The sequence below is a fragment of the Penaeus monodon genome, chromosome 39, assembly GCF_015228065.2.
Source record: "Penaeus monodon isolate SGIC_2016 chromosome 39, NSTDA_Pmon_1, whole genome shotgun sequence".
NCBI lineage: Eukaryota > Metazoa > Arthropoda > Malacostraca > Decapoda > Penaeidae > Penaeus > Penaeus monodon.
Window position 1 is genome coordinate 11,933,021 of NC_051424.1, and position 10,000 is coordinate 11,943,020.

A 10,000-nucleotide genomic window follows, 5' to 3' on the forward strand; every position below is an offset into this window, starting at 1 on the left:
TATATATATATATATATATATATTATAAAATAAAAATTTTAAAATATTTTTTTTTTTTTTTTTTTTTTTTTTTTTTTTTTTTTTTTTTTAATTATTTAATTAAAAAAAAAAAAAAACAAAAAAAAAAAAAAAAAAAATATATAACCTTTTATGTATAAAATTATAATATATATATTTTATATATATATATATATATATATATATATATATATCAAAAATTATATATATAAATAATATATAAAAATATATAATTATATATATAATTTTATATTATATATAAATTTTATATATATTTTATATAAAAATTTTATAATTAACAAAATAAAACAGGGTTCGTAAAGATATATATATATATATAAAATATATATTATATATATATTATATATATAATATAAAATATATATATATAAAATTTTAAAAAACACACACACACACACACACACAACACCCCCCACAACACACCCCCCACACACACACACACACCCACCCCACACCCACACACCCCCAAAACACACCACACAACACACCCGCCCCCCAAACCTTTACACAATCCCCACCCCACACACACACACCCACACACACACACACACCCCGCACAAAACACACACACACACACACATTATAAAATATATTTTTATATATATATAATTAAAATTATATATTTTATTTTTTTTATATATATATATAAAATATATATATATATATAATACACATATATATATATATATTTTTATAATAATAAATATATATTTATATTTTTAAAATATATTTTTAAAATTATTATAAAATTTTATAAACACACATTTTTATATATATTATATAATAAAAAAAAAAAATATATATTAAAATAATATTTTTATATATACCTATTATAAAATACATACACTTATGTATGTATGTATTGTATGTATGTTGTATGTATGTATGTATGTATGTAGGTATTTTAGTATGTATGATTTTATGTATGTATGTATAGGTATGATGTATAAAATTTATTTGGGAAATTTTAAATATTATTTTACTCGAAAAACTGACCCTCGGGGGCTCGAATCGGGGACGGAAAAAACTTTTTGTTTAAAAACCCCCCGGCTGCGCCCAAATTTGGTTGTTTGGGTTCCAGTGACTCCGGCTCCCCCTTTCCGGGCTGTATCCCATAAAAGGAACCAAAAACTTGCTCAAAAAAAAACCCAAATGTGCCCTCCCACAAACACTCGGCCTCGCTTTACTTAAACACTTGCGACCCGACTGACATCATCCCCGCCAGACGGGTTTCTTCAATTATTATTTTTTGCCGAAACTTCCCTGTTAGGGTTGTCAAAAAACTAATAAAAAAGAAAAAATGAAAAAAAAGGGTTTTTCACTCCCCCACGCGTTTTTTTTTTTTTTTCCCTGGCCTTTTCGCTGGCAGCATCTGTTTTTATTCACTAACCCCTATGAGGGAAATTTTTAAAAAATACTAATCGATAAGAAAAAAATCTCGTAAATCAGTGGATCTTGATTCCTTTCAATACGCATTACTTCCAAAAAAAAAAAAAAATTTTTTTTCCAATGATGTAACATTATTTTTGGGTTTGAACCAAAAATGATCGTCATTTTAACCCAATTTTTTTAAAATGAAACTTTTTCCCAAAAAATTAGCAAAGCCCGGTAAAACAAAAAAATTACTGAAATTTTTGCTTCGGGGCCGCTCATTTATCTAATGTAAAATTTAAGAAATGATTTTCGTTTCACTGTAGCTGTCCCATACTCTTTCCTTACAAACATAAATAATTAACCCGGCATTACTAAAATCTACAAAAGGCCCTCGCCATCCCCCATAACACCCCATCCCGGGTCAGTCCCCCCCCCTTCCCCTTTTCCCCTCCCCCATCCCCCCCTTTCCCCCCCGCCCTTTTCCCCCCGGACGCTCGCTTGCCCCCCCCCCCGCCTGCAAAAACGCACCCAGACAAAGCTCTCTCGCTGCTCCCCCCTTCCCCTCCTCGGCGAAACCCCAAGAATCACAGGGATTGCAGCCAAACCGGCCCAAGGTTTGGGGGGAAAAGGCATCAGAAGTTGATTTAAAGCGGAGCCCTTGGGAATTTTTACTGCTGCGGTAACTCACTAGAGTGCATGGGGAAACAATTTTACTTTGCCCCCTTTTTCCCGGGCCCTCAGGTCATTTTAAAACGCGGCTGATAGATCAGTTTAACTTACGGGATTTTTTATCTGAAAGAACGGAAAAATAAAACGGGTGCTTTCTTGATAAAATTCGTCTTTTTTAGAATAAAACCCTTATTTTTCAAAAAAATAGAAATTCAATAATTTTATTCATAACTTTCTGAAGAAAACCTCTCGAATAAGCCCCTTCACCCCCCCCCTCACCCCACCCCAACAAAACAAACAAAACACACCCCCAAACCCACAAGGGAAGGTGTCACGGGTAACCCTCGCAATTCCAATCGAGGCTCTGGCACGTCATTAAAGAATGTTTTTCATTTCAAATTACTAGCACAAAAATGATTCCCTATGCGGGGGGCCTGAAAATCACTAAATTTTTTCAGATTTTTCAGAATCCCCCTGAAAAGGTAGCTCTTTTTTGCCTAATGTTAACTTTCCGTTGCTGAAAATGTTAGAATGTTTTTGACACGAAAATGAAATTCCAAAACAGAGCATTTTAATTTTGGGCCTTACCGTGAAACCAAAGGGTTTTTGTAATGAATAAATGGCATTTTTTAAGCCAGCTTTTTATTTGTTGTAACATTACTGCCGTAACCTGTCCCTAAAGGGAAATGGCATTTTTTGGGTTTCGCGAACTAAAAATTAACGTTTTGGGAATCGAACATTCTTAACTGCACTGAAGTTTAAGGGACACGGAAATTTTAATTTTTTTCGATCAAGCCCATTTTTACAGCGATTAGATTTTGTAGGCCCTTTGATTATTCGGGAAATTTTGGTTTGCGTTGTGGCGCCGGAAGACCCTTAACTACGGGGAAAAATCAAAGAATTTGCATAGTTTTGCGGTTTTGGGGAGCCCCTTTGGGAATCCTCTCTTTTCCCTCTTCTTTCCCTTCTTTTCCCTTCCCTATCCCTCCGCTCAACTCCCTCCGTATCCCCCCCTTTTTCCCCTTTTTTTTTTTCCCCCTTTTTTCCTTTTACCTACCTTCCTCCTCCCCCCTCTCTCCTTCCTTCCCCCTCTTCTGTTTTTCCCGCCTCTCTTACCTCCTTCCCCGGTTTTGGCCCCACGTCCTACTACTGGGCCCCATCTTCTTCCTCTTCTCTCCTCGCCCCTTTTCCCCACTAAATTTCCCTTGTTTTGTTCTCACTTTTTTTTCACTTCTTTCTACCCCAAACTCTTTTTTTTCTCTCTGCTTGCTCTCCCTACTCATTTCCCCAATTCCATACCTTCCCTCCTCCCTTCCCCTTTTGCGACCATCTTATCCTTATCCCCACTTACCCAAAGGGGGAAATTTCCAAAAGGGCGGGTCGAGCAAAAGGGAGCCGGGCTGCGCATTCGCATCTTATTTTCAAAAGTTAGTTTATTTGTTATGGGTTTAAAATTTTTTCCCTTTTCTTTTTTTTTCAATTTACTTTTTATAAAAATAAATAAAATGATTTTTCCGTTTATTTTAGGAAACGGTTCTCGAAGTGACGAAAAAGGTTCGAAATGCTTCACGGGAATTTCCCTTTCCCCTCTTGCGGTGCTCTTTTCTGCCCAAGTCCGTGTAGTCATTTTTTTTCTATATTAATTTTTTTACTTGCTTATTTAACCTATTAAACCCTACACCCCCGCACACACAGGGCCCCCCCCCAAAACGCACACACACAACACACACAACACACACACCACAAACAACCCACACACACCACCCCACACAAAAACACATACATACACACACAAACACACACACACACACAAAACCACAACGACACCCACACACACGACACACAAAATATAAAATTGTATATAAAAATACAAAACAATAACTTTTTTTTAATAAATTTTTCACGGGAAAATCATTAAAAATGTTCATTAAAAATGCTGGTAATTGCATCACATTGGTTTTCTTTCAATTTAATTTTATAATGGTAATTATGGGCATTAAGGGTTCCCAAATTTTTATGGTGATTTTTTAACCCCCCTTTCACATGTCCCGACCCATCCCCATACGAGGGAAAACATGCAAGTCATTTTTTTTTTTTTTTATATAAGTGGAATCCAGCCTTCTTTCGATATGAAGGGAAAGCATGCACAACCCCACACACACCACACACACCCACACACCCCACACAAACACACACACACCCCCAAAAAAAAACACCACACCCCACACACAACACCAAAACACACATGCCACATAAAACCACACACACACCACACACACAACACACACACACACAAAACACACAAAAGACACACACACCCCACACCACACACACACCCCTATATATTTTAAAAATATAAAATATATATAATAAAATTATAATTTTATATATAATATATATATATATAAAAATATATTATATTTTTACTAATGTGTCCCCTTTTTTTCCTTTCCTTTTTGAAAATCTGCATTATGCAAAAAAAGAGTGTTTTTTTCAGGGGGCCCTTTTAGAACCCCACATTGAACAGTTTTTCAGCTCAGGGTAAAACACTAAAGGTTTAAAGGGACTGGGCCTGTTGGAATTATTGTTAATCACTGTTCCTCTTGGGTTTTTTTGTTATCAGTTTTTTAATTATATTTTTCTACTTAAAGGGTTTTGATTCTTTATTTTTTTTCAATTATAGAATTCCTTGAGATTCGTTCGTCTATCCCAAATATTTTGGCCCGGGGGCTTTAAAATTTTTTTTTTCCCGTTTTTTAGTGACAGAAATTTTTTTTTGTCAAAAAACCCCGAGGGTGGGGCCCCGGAATTTTAAAACTCAGTGACAACGAATGTACTTTTTTTTAAATTTACGTTTCCTTTTTTATTTTTATAAATAAGCTTTTTTCTTCAAAATTGCTACAAGATTTTTCCTTTTTTGTATCTTTTGTGATGAACTATAAGAAATCTTAACGAAAGTTTTTTTCATGATGACTAAAGCAATCTTTATGAAACAACCTAAACCAAATCCAGGCCAACTGCATTCCCTTTATAACACAAAACACAACTTAATTCAAATTTTTGAATAAATTGTTGGTAAACTGACACCGTTTAATAATGTTTTGATCCCCTTTTTAACCGAAGATAACGGAAAGCCCTCTCTGATTTTCAAATCATGCTATCTCCCTTCTCCTCCAAAACTCGTCTCTGTCCCCGTCCCCCTGTTTTTTGTTTCTCTCTCTCTCTCTCTCTCTCCCCTTCTCTCCCTCTTCTCTCTCTCTTTCTGTTTTTGGTGTGTGTGTGTGTTGGGGGGGTGTGTGGGGTGGGGTTTTGTGTGTTTGGGTGGGGGTGTGTATGGGGTGTTTTGTTGTTTTGTGTGTGTGTGGGGTGTGTGGGGGGTGGGGTTTTGTGTGTTTTGGTGTGTGTGTGGGGGTGTTTGTATGTGTGTGTATCCCTTTTTTTCTTCCTTTTTGGTGCCCCTTTAAAAAACCCTCTGTATATCCTCCTTTAGTACAATAAAATCATTGTCAATGATATCATTTTTTTATTCCCTCATTTAAACATAATCTTATAATTTTTTTTTTATTACGTCCTACATTATCATACTAATTATGTTGTACTTACAATAATGCTATTATTGTTATTGTTGTTCTTTTTTTTCTCTTAATAATAGTAAAAATAATGATAAAATAATAATAGTGGCCCCCGCCATTTGCCGCCGCCGCTATTCGGGCAATATAATAACAAAGGTAATAATAATAATAATAAAAATTAAAAAATAAAAAAATAATGATAATAATAATAATTATTTTTATTATTATTTTTATTTTTACAAAATCATTATTGTTATCATTTTCATTATCATTATTACTAAACATCACCATTTATCACATATCAATTTATTATAAAAATGATGATGAGGGGGGAGGGGGTTTAAAAAACAAAGATTATTTTATAATAATAAAAGTAATTTAAAAATAATGAAAAACGATAATGAAATGAAATAATTAAAAAGATAATGATAAAAGGTTTTTAAGGATAAATGATAATGGAAATGATAAACATATAAAAAATAATAGAAACAATTTAAAGAAAAATAATAATAATTAATAATAATAATAATAATAAAATAATAAAAATGGGTAGAACTTTTTAAAAGGGGAAGGACAACGGGTTTGCCTTAGTCATTTGCTAACTCGCCTAAAAAGGAAGAAAAAAGGCAATAAAGGGCCCGCCAGTGCAAAAAAATGCTTAAAAACCCCCAATAAAATAATATAATTTTAAAAAAATAAAGAAAAAATAATTAAAAAAATAATAATAATAAAAAATGATAATGATAATAATGATAAATTTAAAAATGAAAATTTAATAATAAAAAATTTATAAATTATATTATTTTCCCTATTTATCATTATTTTTTTTTATTATTATTTTTTATTATTATTAGTATTACTGGTTTTTTTATTATTTTTATTTTCATTATTTTATTATTATTATTTCAATTATTATTATTTTTATTTCCCCCTCATCATCATCAATCAGTATTATAAAAATAATATTGATGATAATAAAAAAAAAATAGTAATAATAATAGTATTAACAATAATGATAAAAAATAATAACAATAATAACAATAACAGCAATAATAATAATAATGATGAAAAAATTTTTATTTTCCCTATTTATTTTTATTTTTTTTTATATTTTTTTTTTTATTTTATTTTTATTTTATTTTTTTTATTTAAATTTTTTTTTTTATCTTATTTTTTTTATTTTTTTTTATTTTTATTGTTATCTTTATTTATTTTCATTTTCATTTTTTCCCAATTTTTTTTTCATTTTCTTTAATTTTAATAATAGATATATTTTTAAAGATAGTAATAAGAATAAGAAAAATATAAAGATAACTATTATCACTATTAATATAATAAAAATAATAATTTGGGAAAATTTTTATTATTATTACATTATTATTATTATTATTATTATTTTATTATATTATTTATTATTATTTTTACAATTATTATTATTTTTATTATTATTTATTAAATTTTTAAATTTTATTACATTTTTATTATTAATTTTTTATTTTTTTTTTAATTTTTTTTTTTTTATTATTATTATCATCATATTAAAACTAGTGTAAAAATTTAAAACTGGTGAGAGATGATGATAAAAATAAAAATTTCTACCCACAATTACTAATAGTAAATTAAAAATAATAAAGATGTTTAAAAAAAATAAAAATAAATAATAATAAAAATAATAAAAATAATAAAAAAATAACCCAAAAATAATAATAAAATAATAATAATATAATAATAATGAAAAATAATGATAATACTACTACTAAATACTACAATAAAAATAAGATGTAACAAAAAACAACAATAATATTTAAAAATAAGTAATAAAAATAAAAAATAATAAAAATAATAAAAAATGATAATATTAATAATGATTTTAAAAATAATGAAAGATGATGTGATGATGATTATGATGATGATGATGATGTCAATGGCATATGATGATGATGATGATGATGATGATGTGATGATGATGATGATGATGATGGTAAAGATCCACAAGAATAATGATAATAATAATAATAATAATAATAATAAACAAAGATTAATAAAAAAATAATGGGTAATAATAAAATAATAATAAAAAAATAAAAATGATTTAAAAATGAAGATTTTAATAGTAATAACAAAGTGATAATAATAATGATGAAAAATAATAATAAAAATAATAATAATTTAAAATAAAATAATAAAAATAATAATAATAATAATAATAACAATAATAATAATAAAAATAAAAATAATAAAAAAATAAGAAATACGATAATAATAACAAAAACCAAAAAAAGAAAAAAAAAATAATAACAATAAAAAAAAATAATAATAATAATAAAAATAGTAATAATAAAAAATTTAAAAAAACAATGCTACTTTCTAAATAATTTCTACTCCACTACTAATAAAATAATAAAAAATAATTGATGATAATAATAACAATTTAAATAATTTGGGAATAATAATAAAAATAATAATAATAATAATAATAAAAAATAAAAAATAATAAAACAATAATAACGATAATGGTAGTAAAATAATAATAATAATAATAATAATAATAATTTAAAAATGATAATAATAATCCCTCAAACATAAAATACAATAATAATAAAAGGTGATGTAATAATTTTAAAAATAATAAAAAATGAAATAATAATAAAAAAAAATAATAATAATGATAAAATAATTAAAATAATAAAAATAATTTATAAAAAATAATACTAATAATAATTTCTAAATAAAATAAAAGAAAAATAAAAATTTATAATAATAATGATTTAAAAATAATAGAATAATAAAAAATAAGAATAACAATAACAAAATTTTAATAAATTAAATAATAATACCCATAAAATAATTATAGTAGTAATAAAAATAACGATAAAAACAAAACTAAAAATAATAATAAAAATAGCAATTTATAATGATAAGGGTAATGATAAAAATAAAGTTGATTAGATGATTTTGATGATGATGATGAGGGTGATGAGGGTGATTATGATGATGATGAAGTGTGGTGATGATGGGTGATGATGATAAAGATGATGCGATGATGATGTTGATGACTATTATGATGATGATGATGATGGTAATGATAATAATAATGATGATTATTGTTATTAGTGATGATAATTTAAAAAATATGATGATTATGATTATGATGACGATATTTTTTAATATTATCCTTTTTTTTATTCGTACTGCTTTTTTTGACTGATGATGATACTGATAAAGTTTTGCATTATTTTTAAACCCGAAAACTGACCTCCACTGTCAATAAATAATGGCCATCGAACTTTTATATACATATATCTGATTTTTTATTATCCTGATCATGAACTCTCAGGGCCCAATTTCCCGTGGTGACAGACCTTGGGTATTTTTTTTGCTTGTATAACTTGCATATTTTTGTCACCATATTGTTATCTTATTTTTGTTAGCATTTTGAGCATTATCACTGTTATTATCATCAACATTGTTATATACCATCATTATGGATACCATTTTTACAAACATTATTTCCAAAAACTATTATCAATATTTCTATAAAAAGAAAAATATATTTATATTAAATAATGTGTTAAAATGATTTGATTATGATTATATTATGTTATAATTAAAAATTATGAGTATGTTAAATTATATATTAATATTATATTATTCTTTCAGTTGTAAAATTGGTATTAGTGTTTTCGCCGGTCACCTTAACGAAAATTTTCCCTTCACCTTTTGGGTCCCGTCTTTTTTTCCCCCCAAAGATCCTCCCCCCGAGACGAGGGCTGGAGCTTTCGTGGGCCCCCTTTTATGGCAGGTCCCCTCGTCTGGGGGGCAGTCTCTCCCCTCGGGTCTCTTTTTTTCTTTTCTCCCGTTTTTTTCGAAGGGTTTTTCAGGCTTCATTTGACACGACCCTCCAACGCGGTCTGGGTTTTTTTCTTTCCCAAAGTTTTTATTTAGCTGGCCCGCCCGGAGGGGTTTGCCGTGGGCCTCTTGACTGGGTGTCCCCGATGCCTAGCGCAAATTATACATTCCCTACTTTGAAGACAACAGTATACTATCCATGTCTCGCAGGCACAGGAAAGGGGGCGATAAAAGGCTTTCTTTTTTAGTTTGTTTTATACTAAAAATTTCCGATTGCTGACTATTCGGGGAGACAGCTTCATCTATCGCGCCAGTGGCAGACAGGATGCTACTGAGGAAAGGTTGTCGACTTTTTCAGGGCGAGTCTCCCGGGGTGGACAGAATTGGGTATTAGATGTAAGGCCAGAGGTTTTGGGGGGCGACTCTGAAAACATCTGATAAATTTTTATGCACCAAAAAGGATTGTTGATTTTCCCAAAATGATGAGGACCTTTTTA